This window comes from Saccopteryx bilineata, chromosome 6, assembly GCF_036850765.1.
Source record: "Saccopteryx bilineata isolate mSacBil1 chromosome 6, mSacBil1_pri_phased_curated, whole genome shotgun sequence".
Lineage (NCBI taxonomy): Eukaryota > Metazoa > Chordata > Mammalia > Chiroptera > Emballonuridae > Saccopteryx > Saccopteryx bilineata.
The window spans coordinates 191,958,306-191,982,670 of NC_089495.1; the positions used below are offsets into that span (position 1 = coordinate 191,958,306).

Below are 24,365 nucleotides of genomic sequence, written 5' to 3' on the forward strand. Positions count from 1 at the left end.
ATTGAAGTGATGTTGTGAAGATGGTAGGAATGGTTGGACTCTGGGTATATTACTGAAGGCAAGATTGCTGATGGAGCCCTGGCCGGTTGGCTCAGCGGTAGAGCGTCGGCCTAGCGTGCGGAGGACCCGGGTTCAATTCCCGGCCAGGGCACACAGGAGAAGCGCCCATTTGCTTCTCCACCCCTCTGCCGCGCTTTCCTCTCTGTCTCTCTCTTCCCCTCCCGCAGCTAAGGCTCCATTGGAGCAAAGATGGCCCGGGCGCTGGGGATGGCTCTGTGGCCTCTGCCTCAGGCGCTAGAGTGGCTCTGGTCGCAACATGGCGACGCCCCGGAAGGGCAGAGCATCGCCCCCTGGTGGGCAGAGCGTCGCCCCATGGTGGGCGTGCCGGATGGATCCCGGTCGGGCGCATGCGGGAGTCTGTCTGACTGTCTCTCCCTGTTTCCAGCTTCAGAAAAATGAAAAAAAAAACAAAAAACAAAAAACCAAAAAGATTGCTGATGGACTGTAAGATGTAAAAGAGTGAAGTCAAGGATGTCATCAAGCTTTGGTCCGGCAGAAAGGAGATCTGTGTGTCTCAAACCCAGAGCCCACTGCCACTCCAGGACCTCTTAGGACTGTTTGTTGTCAAAGCCAACCAAGAGAATGTGCTTAGGATCAGCCAAGGTTTATTGAGTCCTTCTTATGGGTGTGGTGCTGGGCTATTGTTTCCTTAATTCCTTACATTTCTTTGAGGCAGATACTATCATAATCTGTAAACTAAACTCAGAGAAGTCAACCACTTGCTTGAAGTCACAAAGCTGGCAAATGCTGAGGCTGTGATTCAGGATTAGTTTGTGCTCTTCACCTGTGCCCCCTGTTGCTCTCCACTGCCTTAATTTCTTTGGCTCTGAAATGGAACTGACAGCCTCTTTTCTTCCTTTTATCATAGAGTGAGCCTGGTGAAAGTGAACTGGCCCTTAGGGACTGAGAGCTGGGTTCTCTCGGAGCCACACTTACTGACTGAGGGCTTGAGATTGTCACTTTTTTTCCAGTCCCAGAAAATCCCAACTAGTTGGAATCGAGCCCCCACAGTTTGGGGGTAGGCGCCTTGCATCAGACTGCATGCTGTGAGCCAGTCAGGATGAAAGCAGGGCCCTGAATTCACCAATTCATGCCCCATTGTATCTGCCCGGCTCACTCACTGCCCTTCCCACAGATCCTGTTATCAGATCCAGATCCAGGCTTTCTGGTGATCAGGGACTGCTGCCAACCAAAGACAGAAGAACACCTGCTCTCAGGCCTGTGAACAAATTCCAGGCCCTTCTCACCTATTCCTGGGAATGAACCTAAAATCCTGGGTCATTGCCCCCAGGAAAGCAAATAAACTCATTCCTGGTCTCCTGTGCCCTCTAAGCTGAAAAGGGGCTGGCAGAGGGCATGGCAGGCTTTGGTGCCAGGTAGTTCTAGCTCCCTACCCCGGTTCGGTACCTGTGGGCTCTGTGACCCTGGGACCCCACAGAACCTGCACAACCTCAGGGCCTCACCATTGTGGTGACAGAGCCTTTGGAAGACTGGTATAGGCTTAGAGAGAAAGCTTTACCTTTGTTCTCTGTTCTCTCTGCCCTCTTACCTCCAATCTTGCCATTCAGATCTCATCTTAAATGTCACCTGCTCAGGGAGGTGCCTCCCTGACCACTCAGTCTAAAGCAGGGGTTGGCAGACATTTCTGTAAAGAACCGGGCAGTAAATACTTCAGTCTGATCTCTGTCACAACGCCACTCTGCTGTTGCAGTAGAAAAGACACTGCATAGATTATCTAAATAGGTGAGGCTATGCCTGACCAGGTGATGGCACAGTGGATAGAGCGTTGGACTGGGATGCAGAGGACCCGGGTTCGAGACCCCGAGTTCGCCAGCTTGAGTGTGGGCTCATCTGGTTTGAGGAAAAGCCCACCAGCTTGAACCAAGGTCGCTGGCTCCAGCAAGGGGTTACTCGGTCTGCTGAAGGCCCATGGTCAAGGCACATATGAGAAAGCAATCAATGAACAACTAAGGTGTTGCAACGCGCAATGAAAAACTAATGATTGATGCTTCTCATCTCTCTCCGTTCCTGTCTGTCTGTCCCTGTCTATCCCTCTCTCTGACTCACTCTCTGTCTCTGTAAAAAATAAATAAATAAATAAATAAAAATTTAAAAATTTAAATAGGCGAGGCTATATTCCCATAAAACAAGGTTATGGATATTGAAATTTGAATTTCTTATCATTTTCACATGTCACAAAATAGTCTTTTGATATTTTTTCAACTATTTAAAAATGTGGAAACCAGCCTGACCAGGCGGTGGCGCAGTGGATAGAGCGTCGGACTGGGATGCAGAGGACCCAGACTCGAGACCCCGAGGTCGCCAGCTTGAGCACAGGCTCATCTGGTTTGAGCAAAAAGCCCACCAACTTGAACCCAAGGTAGCTGGCTCAAGCAAGGGGTTACTCGGTCTGCTGAAGGCCCGTGTTCAAGGCACATATGAGAAAGCAATCAATGAACAACTAAGGTGTTGCAACACACAATGAAAAACTAATGATTGATGCTTCTCATCTCTCTCTGTTCCTGTCTGTCTGTCCCTGTCTATCCCTCTCTCTGACTCACTCTCTGTCTCTGTAAAAAATAAATAAATAAAATTAAAAATATATATATATATAAATGTGGAAACCATTCTTAGTTATGGGCCATATGAAAGCAGGTGGCAAGCTGAACTGGCCTGCCATGGCAGCCGACTCTTAGTCTATTCTCAAAACAAGTGTTTCTGAGATGCGGTACTTAACATTATCAGATTTTTTTTTTCCTTCTTCCCTCCATTCTTCCTTCCTTTCCTCCTTTCCTAAGTTTATCTTCCATTTTCCCCTCTAGGATAAAAGTCCCTGAAAGCAGAGAACTTGTCACATTCCTGTCTCTATTCTATTCTTTATCTCTTTTAACATTTCTTGAATACTCTGTATCAGGCATTATTCCAAGCACACTATACTGAGTAATTTGTTTAATTTTTATAAAACCCTATGAGGCATTCTGATTAGCCCAATTTTATGGATGTGGAAACTTGATGTCTTGTTAATTACCCTATTCCCCCAGAGCTTAAAAAAAGATGAAGCTGTCAGCAAAACAGAGGCACCAACAAAAACTTTTAAATAAATTTGGTATTTCAAATATATTTTATTTTATTTTACTTTAGAGAGAGAGAGGATGGGAGGGAGGGAGGGAGGGAGGGAGGGAAACATTGGTTTGTTGTTCCTCTTATTTGTTGGTTGACTCTTCTATGTGCCCTGACTGGGGATTGAACCTGCAACGTTGGCGTATTGGGACGATGGTCTAACCTGGCTGGGGCTTAAATACATTTTTTATTTTATTTTATTTTATTTTATTTATTTTTTTTAATCTCTTTTTTAAAGACTTTATTCATTTTTTAGAGAGAGGGGGAGAGAGAGACAGAGAGAAATAAGGAGGAGCAGGAAGCATCAACTCCCATATGTACCTTGACCAGGCAAGCCCAGGGTTTTGAACCAGCAATCTCAGCGTTGCCAGGTTGACGCTTTATCCACTGTGCTAGTGCAGGTCAGGCCTCAAATACATTTTTAAAGGAAATCAAAGTGCTTGCCATGTGTACCAGTTGGGGTTCAATCAGAGAAGCAAAGCCAGTAAGATAAATATATTGAGACTTACTGCAAGGAACTGGTCTAAAACAATAAAAATTATTATCTCACTGTTCTGTAGGTTAGAAGTGTCATGGGGTTAAAATCAAGGTGTCAGCAGGACTTCATGTGTCCCTCCTGGAAGCTATAGGGAAGAATCTCTTTTCTTGCCTCTTCTAGCTTCTAGAGGCACCCGCATTCCATGGCTTGTGGCCCCGTTTCCTCTCTTCAAAGCCAGCAATGGCACTACCTCAGCCTCCGCTTTGGTCAGCACATCTGCTCTGACTGAATTTCCTACCTTCTTTCCTTTATACCAGGGGTCGAGAACCTTTCTGGCTGAGAGAGCCATGAACGCCACATATTTTAAAATGTAATTCCATGAGAGCCATACAAAAACCCGTGTATGTTAGGCATTATCCAATTAAAATTTGGTGTTGTCCCGGAGGATAGCTGTGATTGGCTCCAGTCATCCACAACCATGAACATGAGCGGTAGGAAATGAATGGATTGGAATACATGAGAATGTTTTATATTTTTAACGTTATTTTTTTTTATTATTAAGGATTTGTCTGCGAGCCAGATGCAGCCATCAAAAGAGCCACATCTGGCTCGCGAGCCATAGGTTCCTGACCCTTGCTTTGTACGGAGTCTTGTGATTACATTGAGACCATTCTAATATTCTAGAATGATCTCCCCATTTCAAGATCAACTGATTAGCTACCTGAATCCCTCCTTGTCATGTAATAGAACATATTCACAGGGTTCAGAGGTTAGCCCTTGGACACCCTTGGGCAGCCATTTCTCTGCCTACTACACTGTGGGAAAAATAAGTTCTGTGTTGGCCTTCATGTATTTTTAACATTCAGTATTGTGTCAAATAGATTTATATATGGGGCAGAGTTGGGCATAATTTTTTAAGTGTTTATTTTATTGATTTTAGAAGGAGGGAGGGAAGGTGCAAGAGACAGGAACATTAACTTTGAGTAGTATGAGTGTTCATGTATGTCCTTCCTCAAAGGGTTAACAAAAAAAAAATCACTACTCAAAGGGTTAATCTGTTCCTGTATGTGCCCTGACTGGGGATCAAACCAGCAACCTCTGTGCTTCGGGCTGATGCTCTAACCCACTGAGCTATCTGCCCAAAGCAGGCATAATTTTTTTTAATGTCTGTGGACTTTAATGCTTTAATCTGGTTCTGGCCATTTAGCAGCTAACAGGCACTAAAATTACGGGGCAGAAATAAAAAAATCTGGGCTTATAGAATTCAGTAGAATCAGGTGCACAAGATACATCTGAGAGAGCCTGTGAAAAAAATACAGATTCCAGCCCTATGACAGACCTACTTGATTTCCAGGGTGGGCCTGGGAATATGAATTTCTGTTGGGCTTTCTACTCCCATAGTAGACTAGTGGTGACTGCTCACAACCCCTTGGAGGGTCCTACTTTAAAAGGTAACTGAATGCCATTTCTGATGTGTTGGAAAGTGTTGAGAGGCCACTTGGACCAGTGGCAAAAACTTTGAAGTTGAACTGAAAACAAATACTGAGAAAATGAGCTCTGCTTAGGGTGGAGGAGGGGAGCAAGACAATTATTAACTCAAAAGCTGTGCAGGAAAGCAAAGGACACCATAGTTTACCATGGAGCTCAGCCGGGAATGGCATTTACATAGTCACAATTATGTAAATATTGATCTCACCAAAATTATAATTACCTTGAGAGGATAGTGGGGAAAGGGTGTGCTGGGGTCAGGTATAGGGAAGGAAAGAGAGCAGAACCCTCCTATCCTTTAGAAGGAAAGAAGATTATACTGAACACTGAAAAATTTAGAGATGGAAATAGAAACATGTTATTTAAAGACATGGAATTAAATAGCAAAGAATTAGTTAAAAGAGGCCACAGTGGTTGTCTTTGGGAAGGGAGGAATGAGAGGAGGAAATAAAGTGGAAACCTCTGATTGTAGAAAATTTGACTCTTCGCTTTATGTGTATGCATAAGAAATAAAATCTAAAACCAAAATAATTAAAAAGGACAGGAGCAATAGATATTAAAATATTGTTTTTGATAAGCATTGTCTCAGAACTGTGGGTCATGGGTATTCTTTTTCTCTTTCTTGTGATTTAATTATTATTTTTTCCTGAAAATGATATACAGCAAGAAATGAGAAAAAATATAGAATTATTTTTCAAGGGAGAAAGAAAAAAAAATCATGGCCCAGGGGCAGCCTGGAAACTAGTGTTCTGTCCGTTGCCAGGTCTCAAGATGGGGACAGCGGGAAGGAGACAAAGGTGAAGGGCTGGGGAGGAAGTATGACAGAGCTCGGTGACTAATGCAGTAGGAGGGCGAGGCAGTGTCAAAGATGGAACTATCAAATAACCATGGCCTTGACTCTTCCTGTTTTTAAATATGACAAGTGGCATACTTCTAGGTTATGACAGATGACTGGCAGTTACTGCGTGTTCCTCATGACAGGCAGAATGTCAAAGCACTTTACTTCCATTTTCTGCTTCTTCTACTTTTACTTGCTATTTATTTTACACGGCAGTCCGGACAGTGCTTTTAAAGCATTCATCACGTCATGTTACTCTCTTGCTCAAAAGCATCCTAAGACTCTCGTACCTTATTGTGAAGAAAATCTCAAAACTCTTCTGAGTACTCTGCAGGCCCACTCTGCTCTGCTTCCTGCCCTGCAGGGGTCTCTGACCTCTTGTCAAGCATCCAGGGAGGCAGCATTCACCAGGCTATGTGAAGAGAAGGCTAAGCACACTGACATCATCAGTATTTGGGTGTTTTCCATTTATAAATTCTTCCTGGGCACTTATACCTGGAGATGCCCTAGCAGGGCTGTCCCATAAAAATACAAAGAAAGCCACAGATGTCATTTTAAATGTTCTTTTCATTTAAAGGAAGCAGCCTAGCCCATAAGAAGCTATTATCATTTAAAGGAAGCACTTTCTGGCTTTGCTTTGGCATATCTGAATTACCAGCATTACCTCTCTTGTAAATCAGCAGCCCAGTGAAAAGGTACATAAGGGTGAGGTCCCAAACAAAGGAACTCTGTCCTTAGGGAGCTTGGGGTGCAGCACAGTGGGCACATAGCGTTCTGGTTCCCCAAATGTGGAAGCTCTCCAGAAAAAGGCCCCACCTCAGGACCTTTGCACATATTGATCCTTCATTTGCCTTCTATTATATATTTACCATATTTTTCGCTCCATAAGATGCACCTGACCATAAGACACACCTAAGATTTTAAAGAGAAAAATAGGAAAAAAATGTTCTGAACCAAATGGTGTGTTAAAATATTAATAAAATACCGTATTTTTCACTCCATAAGACACACGAGCATTTTCCCCTCCACTTTTGTGGGAAAAAGGGGGCATTTTATGGAGCAAAAAATAGTGTATATAGTGCCTTGTAGGCATAATTCAAGTCTCATAACAAATGTCACTTCCTCAGTGGAGCTTTCAGGAATCACCCTGTTCCAACAGCTACTACCTCTTCTGATATTTTACTTTCTTGTCCTCACTGCCCATATCATCATGAAAAATTATCCTGTTTCTGTCTTTTTAAAATCTTCTTCCCCCCTTCAAGTGAGAAGCATGGTGGGGGGTGGGGTGGGGAACAGACAGACTCCCGCATGTGCCCAACCGGGATCCACCTGGCATGCCCATTAGGGGGTGATGCTCTGCCCATCTGGGGCGTTGCTCCGTTGCAACCAGAATGATTCTAGTGCCTGAGGCAGAGGCCACGGAGCCATCCTCAGCACCTGGGCCAACTTTGCTCCAATGGAGCCTTGGCTGCAGAAGGGAAAGAGAGAGATAGAGAGGAAGGAGAGGGGTAAGGATGGAGAAGCAGATGGGCGCTTCTCCTGTGTGCCCTGACCGGGAATCGAACTCAGGACTTCTACACACTGGGCCGAAGCTCTACCACTGAGCAAAACAGCCAGGGCCTCTTTTAAAAATGTTTTTAAAATTACTATTAAGATATAATTTATAGCTTGACTGTGGTGGCACAGTGGATAAAACCTTAACCTGGAACACTGAGGTTGCTGGTTTGAGACTCTGGGCTTGCCTGGTCAAGGCATATATGGGAGTTTGTGCTTCCTGTTCCTCCACCTTCTCTCTTTCTCTCTCTATTTCTCTCTCATCCCTCCCTAAAATTAATAAATTAAAAATAATTTGTGTAACATAAACTTCACCACTGAAAAGTGTTCAATTCAATAGCTTTTATTATGCTATACAACCATCTCCACTCTGAGTCTCAAACATTTCCATCACCCCAACAAGAAACTCTCTGTACCTGTTAGCAGTCAGTCAATCTCCTCTCTTCTTCCTCCTGTCAATCACTAATCTACTTTCTGTCTTTATGGGTATGCCTATTCTGAACATTTCATATAAGTGGAATCATGTATGTGGCATTTTGTTTCTGGCTTTTTTCACGTAGCGGAATATTCTGTTTGCTTTAAAAACGTAACTCCTTATCATCTGTCCTCTTTAGACTCTCAGTAACTCTAATACCTATACTACCATATTTCCCACATGTATAAGATGCTCTCATGTATAAGACGCACCTTAATTTTGGGGCCCAAATTTTGAAAAACAAAAGTATTACATAAAGTTATTGAACTCAAGTTTTATTCATCATAAAATTCATACAACTCCTCATCGCTGTCAAAACTCCCATCCATTAGCTTGTCCTCATCTGTGTCTGATGACAAATCACTGTCTTCAACAAAGAGCGCAAAAACAAGCACGAAAAAGCGGGAAATGCAAGTAAAAAAACTACAACCACTGTACAAGACACACCCAGTTTTTAAACCCCAAATTTTTCAGAAAAGGGTGAGTCTTATACATGGGAGAATATGGTAGTTTCCAGCATAAGTCATGAAGTATGGATTAAGCACCTATTATGTGCTATGTATGCAGTAACACAAAAACTCTCAAAAGAAACTCCCTCTAACCTCTATTTTCTCCTCAGTGATCTTCAAGGCTCCCCTTGTACACCCCCAAGGTGGCTGATGGGCTAAGGGTTAGTGGGCTGGTTTGGGGAAGTCCCCCCTTTCCTGGCCCAGCCAACATGATCTATTATAGTTCTCTCTAGAAAGGGAGACCTCCTACTAGCACAGCGGCCCCAAATGAAACTGAAACAAAAGAAAGTCCTGATGAGCACCTGTTTCTAAGGGGTTTCCCTGTTCCTTTGGTTCTTATTCAAGACGAATCTGTGGGACAGTTAAGATCATCACCGTAAGTAAAAAGTGGAAGGGGCCATGGAACAAGGAATGCAGGATGCCTCTAGTGGCAGAGAGAATAGCCTCTACCACCAACAAGCAAGGAGGGTGGGGTCTCAGTCCTACAACTGCACAGAACTGAATTCTGCCAACATCCTGAATGAGCCTGGGAGGAGATTCTTCCCAGTGCCTCCAGATGAGGACATGGACACCCTACCCTCTTGACTTCAGCCTGTGAGGCACTGTGCAGAGAACACAGCAGAGTCTGCAGAAACTTAGCACCCAGGAACTCTGAGCTGGACATTTAAAAGAAAAAATATATACCCACTTTGCTGCTTTTTAGTCCCCAGCTGAAAGCAGGCCTGCTTTGAGGCCTGGAGGGCTGGCTGGCTTACTTGGGCCAAGGGGCAGACAGAATAGGGGTTAAAAAAAATCAGACGCTGCTGCCAAATATGCAGGGTTTGAACCCCAGCACTGCCAGTTACTAATTCTGTCATCTTGGGCAAGTTACCCTCCATGTAAGTATTTCAGAGTATTATTTTTAGATTGAATGAACTAATATTCATGAGATCTTAGAAGCATGACAGGCACATGATAAGTACGTTATGGATGTTTCTTAAATTAAAAGTAACTTCCCCAGATGATATATGTGTGCATAACGGGGTGACTGGTTCCAAATGGTGCCGAGCACCGTTATTGATTCTCTTGGGTTAGAATTACTGGTTCTAGTGGCCTCTAACCAGTTTTCTTATCTCATTTAAAGACCAAAAGGGAAATTCCCCTCTGCTTCTTAATAGGGGAAAATTAGAAAAATTCCATTTATTTATTAATAGAAGAATAAATGCAGACACTAAAAATGATAAATCAGCTATGGATATTGTCTTAGGAAAGGACCTATGTTCTGCCTTGGCAATGTAGTGCAGTGGTTAAGGTCCTGGGTTTTGAAGCCAGACTATCTGTGTCTGAATCCCAACTTAGCCACCTATAGCTGTGTGACCTAAGCTAAATTAACCTCTCTGTGTCTCAGTTTGCCCATCTGTAAAATGGGGTTAATAGTATAACTTACCACACAGAACTATTGTTAGGATAAAATGAATTAATAAACAGAGAGTAACTAGCATATGATTGTAAGTACTCAATAAGCCTTAGCTATTATTGTTGCATTTAAAAAATAGCAGAAATTGCTGTAGGGTTTAAATATGTGTCTATACAGTGAAAATAACCTATAAGATAATTTATAAAATACTCTAAAATTATGACTGTTTCACTCCTTCCTACTTTTCTTCTTCTTCTTCTTCTTCTTTTTTTTTTTTTTTTTTTTGATAGTTTCTTAGAGAGAGGAGAGAAAGAGAAAGGCAGAGGGGAGGAGCAGGAAGCATCAACTCAGTAGTTACTTCTCTTCTATGTGCCCTGACCGGGCAAGCCCAGGGTCTCGAACCAGCGACCTCGGTATTCCAGGTCGACACTTTTACCCACTGCACCACCACAGGTCAGGCTTCATGCTTTTCTATATTGTCTGAAAAAAAAATTTATATTAATAAGCCAATACTACTTTTGTCATTAGAAAAACGTTTTTAAGTTAATTCCATTTAGAGGTGGGAGCTTAATAAACAACTCAATCCTCAACGAATTGTACGCCTCTGCTCACCATTGTGTGTTTGAGGACTGTTTTTGCCTGGGGAATTCTTGCTAGAGCATGAAGTCTCCCTGTGAATCAGGATGACCCTGTTAGAAGTGAGGTGGGTTCCCCTTCCCTCTACCCTACTCTGTGTTGCAGGAAAGGAGGTACTGACCCACCCATCCTCTGGTTCATTTGCTGTTTATTTCACCCGCAGTCCTTCAAAAAAGTTTGGAAAACAGGCCCTGGCCGGTTGGCTCAGTGGTAGAGCGTCGGCCTGGCGTGCGGGAGTCCCGAGTTTGATTCCCGGCCAGGGCATAAAGGAGAAGCGCCCATCTGCTTCTCCACCCCTCCCCCTCTCCTTCCTCTCTGTCTCTCTCTTCCCCTCCCGCAGCCGAGGCTCCATTGGAGCAGAGATGGCCTGGGCGCTGAGGATGGCTCTGTGGCCTCAGCCTCAGGTGCTAGAACGGCTCTGGATGTAACAAAGCGACGCCCCCTGGTGGGCATGCTGGGTGGATCCCGGTCGGGCGCATGTGGGAGTCTGTCTGACTGCCTCCCCGTTTCCAGCTTTGGAAAAATGAAAAAAAAAAAAAAAGTTTGGAAAACAGACATGGTCCATACAACCAGTAAGTAGAATTCCATGCGTTCATCTCAAAGATAGAGGCAGATTCATATTTATTACCCTGTAAAGATGTTTGATCACACAGCTCAGTTAAAATAAAGAAACCAGCCCTGGCTGGATAGCTCAGTTGGTTACACTAGAGCAGGGGTCCCCAAACTTTTTACACAGGGGGCCAATTCACTGTCCCTCAGACCATTGGAGGGCCGGACTATAAAAAAACTATGAACAAATCCCTATGCACACTGCACAAATCTTATTTTAAAGTAAAAAAACAAAATGGGAGCAAATACAATATTTAAAATAAAGAACAAGTAAATTTAAATCAACAAACTGACCAGTATTTCAATGGGAACTATGCTCCTCTCACTGACCACCAATGAAAGAGGCGCCCCTTCCAGAAGTGCGGTGGGGGCCGGATAAATGGACTCAGGGGGCCGCATGTGGCCCGCGGGCCGTAGTTTGGGGACCCCTGCACTAGACCATCATCCCAACGCACAGAGATGCCGGTTTGATCCCCAGTCCGGGCACGTACAGGAACAGATCCATGTCCCTATCTCTCTCTCTCACTCACACCCTTCCTCTCTTACTAAAATCAATAAATGAAAAATAAAAAACATATTTAAGAAAACAGTATCATACACATAGAGCAATATTTATTAGAAAAATAGGATTTAAATACCTAACCATTCTGTTCAAGGCCCTGGGGACACAGCATTGATAAGCAGAGAGAAACACCGTTACAAGAAAACAATGAATTAATAATATGGATAATAAAATTGCAATGGTGCATGAGATGGAGGCAGAACTGCCTCGATGGAGTGGCCACAGAAGGCCTCTCGAGGGGATGGCATTTGAAGATGTATAGTGTGATTCCAGTTTTGTAAAAATATTCCTCTCTCTGTGTGTATGTCTGTTTATTATAAACTAAAGAAAAATGGATCCTCACCAGACTGCCCTTTTAACTCCAGATATTTCTGGAGTTCTAGTCTATGTATTGGCCTGGGCAACATTCTCAGGATCCAAGCTGATTTGGGTTGGCATGGTCCTGCCCTCAGAGGACTACCCCCTTCTCTGACCCCCCTCAGTCAGGCTAGGCCGAACTCTGAACTCCTCATTGCAGGAAAGGAGGTACAATGAGGATTTCCTCATTGTAATGGGATTTCCATTTTACAAAGTAGAATTGAGGGTCAGCAACTAAGGACAGACCAGCTAAGAAGTGGAGAAACTGTTAATTGAAGTCTGTCTGATGCCAGAGCCCCCAAATAATGAGAATTATGATGATAATTATAGTAATAAGAACTATTATTTGTGAAGCACCTACTGTGTGCTAAGCTTTGTAAGCATGATCTCATTTCATTGCCCCTGCAACTCTTGAGGCAGGTATAGTGGATTGCGTAGACCAGTGGTCCCCAACCTTTTTTGGGCCACGGACCGGTTTAATGTCAGAAAATATTTTCACGGACCGGCCTTTAGGGTGGGACGGATAAATGTATCACGTGACAGAGACAAGCGTCAAGAGTGAGTCTTAGACAGATTTAACAGAGGGAATCTGGTCATTTTTTAAAAATAAAACATCATTCAGACTTAAATATAAATAAAACGGAAATAATGTAAGTTATTTATTCTTTCTCTGTGGACCAGTACCAAATGGCCCACGGACCGGTACCGGTCCATGGCCCGGGGTTTGGGGACCACTGGCATAGCCAACTCCTTGACACCCATTCCAACAGAGGCACAAGCCTGGGACCTAATAAGCCAATCATAGGAATAGCATTCCCTTGTTGGAGATTGGTTCAGGAATGGGCATCTGATTCAAATCTAGCCAATGAAAAGTGAGGAGATGGTTGCCTGGAAAGTTTTTTCTCACTCTTCCAGGAGAGGGTCTGGAAGTGACTCTATTTGCCTACTTGACATGGAAGAGGATGCTTGTAGCCCTGATAGCTCTTTTTAATTAAAAGATTTTGTTTATTGATTTTACAGAGAAAGGAGTGTGTGTGTGTGTATAGGAGCGAGAAGTATCAACTCATAGTTGCTTCACTTTAGTTGCTCACTGATTAGTTGTTGTATGTGCTTTGACCGGTTAAGCCCAGGGTTTCAAACCAGTGACCTCAGCATTCCAGGTCGACGCTTTATCCATTGCGCCACCCCAGGCTAGCCACCTGATAGCTCTTGACAGTCATCCAGTGATCACGAGGAAAACCAGCCTCGGGATGAAACCCACACTGTGGACAGAACAGAGATGGAAAGAACCTGGGGCCCTGATGATGTCATAGGCTGCTAGATCTAACACTGTCCGGAGGGGAGGCAGGGTAGCCTATTCCAGTTAAGCCAGTTTGGGTCTTACTAACTTCTTCTTTCTAGCAAAAAAAAATTCTAATGGGCTCAGTATGGATTTTTTTTTAATCTTTTTTTTTGACAAATGGGGATACTGAGGCTCAGAGAAATCAAGTGAGTTGCCTAAGGTCACACAGCAAGCAGGGCTTTGATCCAGGGTTGGTCTGATTCCAACTCATCATGCATTTTGGTTTCCACACAGTAGTAATGTTCTTTCTGTTAGACGCTTTTTAAGCACCATGAAGTCGAATCCTTATAACTATCCTGCGAAGTAAGTGCTTTTATTATCCCCGTTTTGTAGATCACAACACCCATAGGGGAGGGGAGGCTGTGTAGCAGAGAGGCTTCGGATCTGAGGATTGCTTTCAGGTTTATGGTTCATAACATAGCCAAGGGCAGACAATGGTTGGGTAAAAGAGGGTATAGTGTGAGGGTGGGAGTAAGGAATTCCTGGAGGTTACAAAGGGCCAGGATTTTATTTCAACCCTGCTGAACTGTTGAGCCAGGAAGATTGGCACATAGAGCCCCAGAAACTTATTTGTCCTCTCTCCAGATTTGCTCTTAGTTAAAATTTGAATGAGAAAAAATTCATGTAGGGCATACATCACCATATTAGACAAAACGGTGGAAATATAGGCGTGTAAAAAGATACTTCCTTATGTAATAAGAAAGCTTACCAATACTTCAGCTGAATAACTATCGGATATTATGCTCAATGTTTTTCTGCCTCTGTTTCCTCTAAACAAGGTATTCAGGATAGCCTTTCTGAGGAGGTGGCCTTTGAGCTGAGGCCTGAAGAATGAGATGGAGCTGTCATAGGAAGAGAGGTAGAGGCTGAGGGAACAGCACATGCAAAGACCCTGAGGTGGGAGTGAAGTTGACTGAGTGAAGGGGCAGGAGAACGGCCAGTGGGGTTCTTGAGAAACAAGACAGAGGGGAGTTGCAGGAGAAGAGATTAGAGAGATAAACTAGAGTCAGATCACAGAGGGGGAAATGGATTCAAGGTCAGGGAGCTACTCATGTTCCCAGTATACAGGTGATGGGCTGTAATATAAGTAGGTTTATTAATCAGCAGACTTCTGGGAGGAAGACAGGGTAAGAGACATTGCCAGTTCAGTCTGGTATATTTTCACCAAGCACCCACGCTGTGCCAGGCCCTGCCCGGAGTTCTAGCCTTCAGGAGCATTTGCTTTGAAAATCAGAAAATCAGGAATGGCCAGAGCTGTCAAGAGGCATTTTTCTGGAGAGGACATCTGACTGTCTGACAAATGGATGAAGAGGTCCTCAAGGTCTCTTCAAAGCAGGAGATTCAAGTTCAGATGCTTAGAGATGTTTCAAAGCCATGGACTGACAACAATTTGAAAGTCAGAAAATAACAAAGTATAGAAGAGTGGTTAATAGCTCAGGCACTCTGACCCCATATGATGCTCTGCCATTTTTGAGTGATTTGAGGCTAGTTACTTCACTTTTCTGTGCCTCCATTTCTCTATCTGTCAAATGGGGATGATAATTGTCTTTAGCTCAACAATTCTAGGAGGGTTATGTTATTTCACATTAAATGTTGAGAAAATGACTAGCATATAATTAATGCTCTATGTGTTGGTGGTATTATTACTGGTGAGAAAGTAGGGACACAGCCTGACCAGCCGGTGGCGCAGTGGATAGAGCGTCAGACAGGGATGTGGAGGACCCAGGTTCGAGATCCTGAGGTCGCCAGCTTGAGCGCGGGCTCATCTGGTTTGAGCAAAGCTCACCAGCTTGGACCCAAGGTCGCTGGCTCAAGCAAGGGGTTACTTGGTCTGCTGAAGGCCCCCAGTCAAGGCACATATGAGAAAGCAATCAATGAACAACTAAGATGTTGCAACAAAAAGTTGATGATTGATGTTTCTCACCTCTCTCTGTTCCTGTCTGTCTGTCCTTATCTATCCCTATTTCTGACTCTCTCTCTCTCTGTAAAAAAAAAAAAAAAAAAAGGTCCTGGCCAGTTGGCTCAGTGGTAGAGCATCGGCCTGACGTGCAGGAGTCCTGGGTTTGATTCCCGGACAGGGCACACAGGAGAAGCGCCCATCTGCTTCTTTATCCCTCCCCCTCTCCTTCCTCTCTGTCTCTCTCTTCCCCTCCCGCAGCCAAGGCTCCATTGGAGCAAAGTTGGCCCGGGCACTAAGGATGGCTCCGTGGCCTCTGCCTCAGGCGCTAGAATGGCTCTGGTTGCAACAGAGTGACGCCCCAGATGGGCAGAGCATCGCCCCCTGGTGGGCGTGCCGGGTGGATCCCGGTCGGGCGCATGCGGGAGTCTGTCTGACTGCCTCCCGTTTCCAACTTCAGAAAAAAAAAAAAAAGTGAGGACACAGGAATTATCACACACTGCTGTCTGGCAATTGATAGGTACACACCCAGTGCCCTCGCCGGGAAGCTCAATTGGTTGGAGCTTTGTCTCAATATGCTGTGGTTGAAGGTTTGATCCCCAGTTGGGGCACATATAGGAATCAACCGGTGAATGCATAGATGAGTGGAAAAACAAATCAATGTCTCTCTCTCTTAAAAAAAAATGCATGTACTTCATGTTCCATGTATCCACCCTGGAGGAGCTCTAAACATGTACAAGGGTGGGTGTGGCAACTTTGCTCATAATGCATCCAGAGTGAAATTGATTTGAATAGGCATCAGCAGTTGAGTGGGCAAATGAATTGTGACATATTCCCATAAGGCCCTGGTCGGCAAACTGTGGCTTGGGAGCCACATGCGGCTTTTTGGCCCCTTGAGTGTGGCTCTTCCACAAAATACCACGTGCGGGAGCTACCTCAATAAGGAATGTACCTACCTATATAGTTTAAGTTTAAAAAATTTGGCTCTCAAAAGAAATTTTAATTGTTGTACTGTTGATATTTGGCTCTGTGGACTGAGTTTGCCGACCACTGCTGAAAAGGAATACCAGTGAGCAGTGAAGATAAAATAGATCTAAATAGGTCTTTTCTCTCTCTTTCTCTCTCTCTCTCTCTTTAAAGATTTTATTCATTTTAGAGAGAGAGAGACAGAGAAGGGAGAGAGAAGGGGGGAGGAGCAGGAAGCATTAACTTCCATATGTGCCTTGACCAGGCAAGCCCAGAGTTTAGAACCGGTGACCTCACTGTTCCAGGTCGATACTTTATCCACTGCGCCACCAGAGGCCAGCTAAATAGGTCTCTTTTTAAAATTTATTTTTTTACAGAGACAGAGAGAGAGTCAGAGAGAGGGATAGACAGGGACAGACAGATGGGAATGGAGAGAGATGAGAAGCATTAATCATCAATTTTTCTCTGCGACCCTTAGTTCAGGGGTCCCCAAACTTTTTACACAGGGGCCAGTTCACTGTCCCTCAGACCACTGGAGGGCCAAACTATAAAAAAACTATGAACAAATCCCTATGCACACTGCACATATCTTATTTTAAAGTAAAAAAAACAAAATGGGAACAAATACAATATTTAAAATAAAGAACAAGTAAATTTAAATCAACAAACTGACCAGTATTTCAATGGGAACTATGCTCCTCTCACTGACCACCAATGAAAGAGGTGCCCCTTCTGGAAGTGTGGCGGGGCAGGGTAAATAGCCTCAGGGTCCCGCATGCGGCCCGCGGGCCATAGTTTGGGGACCCCTGCCTTAGCTGTTCATTGATTGCTTTCTCATATGTGCCTTGACCGTGGGGCTACAGCAGATCGAGTAACCCCTTGCTCGAGCCAGCGACCTTGGGTCCAAACTGGTGAGCCTTGCTCAAACCAGATGAGCACATGCTCAAGCTGGCAAGCTCGGGGTCTCTAACCTGGGTCTTCCACATCCCAGTCTGACACCCTATCCACTGCACCACCGCCTGGTCAGGCTAAATAGGTCTTAAAGTATATAATGTTGAACAAGAAGAGAAACTTTCAGAAGTAAACTCTTAGTATGACACCATTTATATAAATGTTAATGCTATAAAATAATGACTTATCTATATATACAGTAGTGCCCCCCATAACGATGAGCTCTTGGAAAACAGTGAATTTTTCCAACTTTATCATTGCTATAGCCCTGTGCCAAGCATTACAGACATAACTAGCCTATCTCAATCCCCTTTAATCTGGTTTTCTAAGACTAGAAACTGAAAAGAAAAAAAAATTTCCCAGACTCCTTTGCAGCAAGAGTGACTCATGTGGGCCAGGTTCCCCTGGTGAGCCATGGAGGCAAAAACAAGTTATGGAATGCCAAGTGGTGGAATCTTCTGGCAAGCAGAGTGATAGAGTATCTGGCCTTTGTAAGGAATCATAGGGAGTTCTAGCAGCCAGTCCTTAGCTTCTGAAGTCCTTAGCTTCTGAAGTCCTTAGCATGGTGGCAGCAGCAGTAGTGACGTTTCTGTTGGAACTTAGTTCAATAGTGAAGGTGGATATTCTCCTGGCTTTGATGCTCCTGCCTACACTGTTGTGGTTGTTTAACATCTGGGGTACTACCTAACACCTTTAATAAATTCCTTAGTGGCCACAGGCGGATGGCTCAGTCAGTTAGAGCATCGACCCAATGTGTGGAGGTTACTGGTTCCATCCCCAGTCAGGGCACATATGGGAAGAGATTGATGTTTCTGTCTGTCTGTCTCTCTCCCCCTTCCTCTCTCTCTAAAATCAATAAACAAAAATTTTAAAATAAATAAATAAATCCCTTTCTGTTTAAGCTGGTCTAGTTGATTTTTTTAAAAAGATTTATTTTTAAAAAAAAGATTTATTCATTTTAGAGAGGGAGGAAAAAGAGAGAAAGAGAGAGAGAGAGAAGGGGGGAGGAGCAGGAAGCATCAACTCCCATATGTGCTTTGACCAGGAGAGCCCAGGGTTTCGAACAGGCGACCTCAGCATTCCAGGTGGACAATTTATCCATTGCACCACCACAAGTCAGGTGGTCTAGTAGGTTTTACTGCCTGCAATTTAGAATGCTTTGCCTACGATAGCTCAGTTGGTTAGAGCATCTTTCCAAAGCATAGGTTGCCAGTTTGATCCTCACTGATTGAGGCACATGTAGGAACTGACTAATGTTCCTTTTTGGGGGGGGCCTCCATCAGAAGGACTTGAGCTCCCCGACTAATGTTCCTGACTCTGTCTCTCTCTCTCTCTCCCTTTCTCTCTCTCTAAAATCAATAAATAAAAATTAAAATATAGCCTGATCAGGTGGTGGTGCAGTGGATAGAGCATTGGACGGGGACACAGAGAGCCCAGGTTTGAGCCCCAAGGTCGCCAGCTTAAGCGTGGGGTTGCTGACTTGAGCCCAAAGGTTGTTGGCTTGAAGCAAGGGGTCACTTATTTTCTAGGCTGGAGCCCAACCCCTACCCCACTCTCAACGCCCATCAAGGCACATATGAGAAAGCAAGCAATGAACAACTAAGGTGCTGCAACAAAGAACTGATACTTCTCATCTCTCTTCCTTCCTGCCTGTCTGACCCTATCTGTCTCTCTCTGTCTCTATCTCTCTTGCTAAAAAAATAAAAATAAAAAATATAAAAATATCTACCATTGAAGTAAATTTAAAATATATATATGCATTAAATTAAATATAAATATATAAAAAATATATATTTGTATTTTTCTGAAGTGAGAAGTGGGGAGGCAGAGAGACAGACTTCCACATGCTCCTGACCGGAATCCACCTGGCATGCTCTGCCCATCTGGGGCATTGCTCCATTGCAACTGGAGCCATTCTAGTGCCTGAGGCGAAGGCCGTGGAGCCATCTTCAGTACTTGAGCCAACTTTGCTGAATGGAGCCTTGGCTGCACGAGGGGAAGAGAGAGCTAGAGAGAAAGGATGGGGGAAGGGTGGAGAAGCAGATGGGTGCTTCTCCTGTGTACCCTGGCAGGAATCAAACCCAGAACTTCCACACACCAGGCCGATGCTCTACCACTGAGCCAACTGACCAGAGCCTAAAAAATATTTTTTAAAAAAAGAATGCTTTTCCCAAGCCCTCAGTAAATGTTTGTTGAATGAATGAATGAATGAGTCAATGGTGACCTCTTAGGACATTTCCTGTTTCCACTGCTTTTATCTCTAAACAGTAACATCACAGGCCCTGAACGGGTACTGTTCTTTCAAAGGTCAGGGACAGGAAGATGATGTGGAATGTCTTATTACTGGCAAGACAGAACACGGAGGCCTTACAGATAAAGCAGAGTCGAGGAAGGAGCCAAGGCTAACTCCAGCGTGAGCAGGGAAGCAGCCTGGAGCCTTGGAATGAATGAGTTTGAAGAAAACTGATGTATGAGAAAGAGGGAGCAGGCAGGGTGGATCCTCAAGCCATCCGAGGGCCAGCCGGGGGGTCTCTCTCATCGGGACCCTTTCTGCTGTGCACAGCAGTAGGTCAGTGCTTGCACTGGCTACCAGCTGAAAAGTAGGTTGGGGAAAATGTAATTATAAGGTAAATATTTTCAAGGAATGGGAAAGACAGGCAAGGGAAAGAAGCCAACATAAGGTGAGTTACTGAGCAGGTTATAACTCTGGGAAACTGAGGCTCAATGCCACTGTGAAATTCCAGGACACAGAATAAATCATGCCTCAGAATTGTCCACCCAAAGGGCAACAGAGTTAGGGGTATTTATCCGCCAACTCCTGTCAGTCATTAGTTAAGGTGAACACTGCGCCCATCAGCGGCTTCTGGGGATGGAAAAATACTGTATTTCCCCATGTATAAGATGCACCCTTTTCTGAAAAATTTGGGGTCTAAAAACTGGGTGCGTCTTATACAGTGGTTGTAGGGTTTTTTTACTTGCATTTCCTGCTTTTTCGTGCTTGTTTTTTTGCACTCATTGTTGAAGACAGTGATTCGTCATCAGACACAGTTGAGGACAAGCTGATGGATGGGAGTTTTGACAGTGATAAGGAGGAGTGTATGAATTTTATGATGAATAAAACTTGAGTTCAATAACTTTATGTAATACTTTTTTTTCAAATTTCGGGCCCCAAAATTAAGGTGCATCTTATACATGGGAGCATCTTATATAAATAGGGAAATACAGTGACATGGTGAAAGGAGTCTGGGCCCCCACCCTGTCAGGCCACGGCATCCCAGCTCCATCACTAGAGAGGCATCCTGTCCACATGGTCCAGGATGGCTCCCCAACACCATGTCTATTATTTCAGCCAGCAGGAAGGGAACAGTGAAAGGAAGAGCAATGCCCATTCCTTGTGAAGGGCAGGACCCAGAAGTGGGGCCCGTGGACATGTGGGGGAGAAGCTTTCCATGACCTATAATTTAGTCACGTGGCTCCAGCTGGCTGCAAAGAAGCCTGGGATATGTGGTAAAGCTGTGGGAAGCCATGTGTCTAGCTGAAAACCAGGTGTCCTCTTCTGGGAGAGAGGAGACAGAGACTGATATTGCGGGGAATCATTTGTAATCTGTGCCCAAGGCACTGACACAAAGTAGCTCTACAAAAGGTAACTGCTATTGTCAGACAGACCTAGGGTCAAATATAGAATCTTGGCCCTGGCTGGTTGGCTCAGCGGTAGAGCGTCGGCCTGGTGTGCAGGGGACCCGGGTTCGATTCCCGGCCAGGGCACATAGGAGAAGCGCCCATTTGCTTCTCCACCACCCCCCTTCCTCTCTGTCTCTCTCTTCCCCTCCCGCAGCCAAGGCTCCACTGGAGCAAAGATGGCCCGGGCGCTGGGGATGGCTCCTTGGCCTCTGCCCCAGGCACTAGAGTGGCTCTGGTCGCAAAAGAGCGACGCCCCGGAGGGGCAGAGCATCGCCCCCTGGTGGGCAGAGCATCGCCCCTGGTGGGCGTGCCGGGTGGATCCCGGTCGGGCGCATGCGGGAGTCTGTCTGACTGTCTCTCCCCGTTTCTAGCTGCAGAAAAATACAAAAAATACAAAAAAAAAAAAAAATAGAATCTTCTACTTCCTAGCCAGGCAAATTATTTAACTTCTATGCACCTCAGTCCCCTCATCTGTGAAATGGGAGCACTAACAGGCCCAGCCTACTAAGTGGTTTTGAGGCTTCCAGGAATAGCTGGCACATTGAAACCAGCCAAGCAACGTGAGTTGTTATGAAGTTCCAGTTTCCACTTTGAGATTATGGAGAGGCTGTCGCCGCAAATGTAATGTACAAAGTAGTCATACAATCAAGAATTAGTGCTGTATGATGCCATCACACAAAGTTCAAAAGCAGGAAACCAATCCTTGGTGCTGGAACTCAGGGTGATAGTTACCACTGAGGACGGTAGGAGAGACTGAAACGGGGCTGCCTGATGTCTGCTGTCATTCTGTTCCTTGGTCTGTGGGCTGGTTACCCTAATGTGCTGCGCTGCCTTTGTGAAAATGTATCAAGTTGTTATTTCTGTGTGCACTTTTCCATATGTATGTTACACTTCAGTGCAGAATTTTCCCCCAAAAGTATCTGTGGTCTGTTGGAAGGCGGCGGTGGCCAACGGGTTGAGGGACACTAATGGGGCCATCGTTCCTTGCCAGCCACCGCAGTTTCATTTTAGCTCGAGGTACAGGCGTCTGCTTCCCCTAAAAATGCTCCACTTGGCACCCACAAAATTCCCCTACTTCCTGTGATACAGCCATTACCATATCCGGGTCCAGTCTGGTGCCCACAGAGTTCCCCTGCCCCCTGCAATGTGGCCTGATTTCCACCACATCTGGGTCCCATCTGTTGCTAGCCAGCCTGACTGCTCACGCAATCAGCTCCTGGACAGGAAATGTCACTAAGTCACCGTGAACAGCAGCCTTGTGTTACTGATCTCACAAGCAGGGCTGGTGCTGTTCACCCTTTATTTCATTAATTCAAACACTTTTTAGTAGCCACTATGTATGTAGCGCTAGGTGAGGTTCATGTTTGGTACAAAGATACTTCATTCATTCATTCATTCATTCATACCATAAATATTAATTCAGCACCTACCAGGCAGGGTACTGGGGATGCCTCTGTGCAGAAAACAGACACGGTCCCTACTTTCCTCGAGTTGACTTATTAGTGGATGGAGAGGGACAATAAATAAACAAGTAAATAGACTGGATGTTAGATGGGGATGAATGCCATGGAGAAAAATTAAGCAGAAATGGAGATATAGTGTGTAAGACATACATGGAGTTTGCACTTAAAAAATTCTTTTTTTATTAAGTGAGAGGTGGGGAGGCAGAGAGACAGACTCCCACATGTGCCCCGACTGGAATCCACCCGGCAATCCCCCTATGGGGCAATGCTTTGCCCATCTGGGGTCGCTGCTCTCTTGCTTGGCAACCAAGCTATTTTAGTGCCTGAGGCGAGCCATCTTCAGGGGCCAACTTGTTCTAACCATTCCAGCCATGGCTGCAGGAGGGGAAGAGAGAAAGAGAGAGAAGGAGGAAGCGGAAGGGTAGAGAAGCAGATGGTTGCTTCTCCTGTATACCCTGACCAAGAATTGAACCTGGGACGTCCACAGGCTGGGCCAACACTCTACCACGAAGTCAACTGGCCAGGACGAGTTTGCACTTCTAAACAGAATGTTCAGGGAATGCCTCTCTGAGAAGGTGACATTTAAGCAAAGATTTGAAGAAGAAGAGGGAATGGGCCACGTGAAGGCGTGAGGAAAGAACATTCCAGCCAGAGGAGTGGTGAACCAGATTCTCACAATGTTGATGTTATAAAAGACAAAGAAAAGTGAGGAATCATTCCAGATTAAAGAAAAACAAAAAGACAGAACTAAATACAAAACATGGCCTTGAACTGGATCCTGCAGTAGAGGGGAAAAGTGCTGCAAAGGACATTGTTGCAACAATTATCAAAATTAGAAAATGGATGATAAAGTATTGTGTCAAGGTAAACATCCTGTGTCTGGTAACTGGAGTGTAGTTACATGAAAAAGTATCCTGTTCTTAGGGAATGTATGCTGAAATAGTAAGGGGCAAATGGGACACAATGTGTGCAATCTAGTCTCAAATGGTTAAAAAAATAAACATTATCTATCCCCCCCCCCGCCTTTTTTTTTTTTTTTTTTTAGCTCAGACTTAGTTAAGCACATATTAGGAGTAGATGTTCAAATAAGTATATTCACATAAAGAGAGGATGATAAAACAAGCATGGTAAAATATTAAAAACTGGTGTATCCAGGTGAAGGGTATACTGGAATTCTCTAAATTATTCTTGCAATGTTTCTATACATTTTTTTTTTTTTTTGCATTTTTCTGAAGCTGGAAACAGGGAGAGACAGTCAGACAGACTCCCGCATGCACCAGACTGGGATCCACCCGGCACGCCCACCAGGGGCAACGCTCTGCCCACCAGGGGGCGATGCTCTGCCCATCCTGGGTGTCGCCATGTTGCGACCAGAGCCACTCTAGCACCTGAGGCAGAGGCCACAGAGCCATCCCCAGCGCCCGGGCCATCTTTGCTCCAATGGAGCCTTGGCTGCGGGAGGGGAAGAGAGAGACAGAGAGGAAGGAGAAGGGGAGGGGTGGAGAAGCAAATGGGCCCTTCTCCTGTGTGCCCTGGCTGGGAATCGAACTGTTTCTATACATTTTATTAGCAATAATCGCGCCTCGGATAACCTCATTGGCTACGATACTGCCACTGCGCAAAGCTGTTTCTATACATTTTAAACCATTTTGCAACCTGTCCTTGTGGTTGCTCCTGGGGTGGGGAAGTGGATGATGAGAGAAATGGGGGAAGAGAGACTCACCTTTCACCTTTTTTGGAAGTATGACCTAGTGAAACAAATAAGTAAAAAAGTGAAAAATAACGGAAGTTCATGTGTTAGACACACATCCTTGGCACTGCGAGAGGCCACTTACATGGCTGAGATGATTCGCATTTATTTCTCTCAAGTATTCCCATTGCACGGAGGAGGAAATGGAGGCTCAGGGAAGGGAGATGATTTGCCGAAAGCAGAGCCCAGAGCCAGGAACAAACCCAGGTCAGGGTAATTTCAGAGACCTCAAA

At 44.8% G+C, this 24,365-nt stretch overlaps 1 pseudogene; it reads right to left on the reverse strand.

Annotated features, from left to right (window-relative positions):
* Positions 1 to 23,942: 23,942 nt before the first annotated feature.
* On the reverse strand, positions 23,943 to 24,008 carry LOC136309707 (U4 spliceosomal RNA; annotated as a pseudogene).
* Between the last annotated feature and the right edge of the window lie 357 nt (positions 24,009 to 24,365).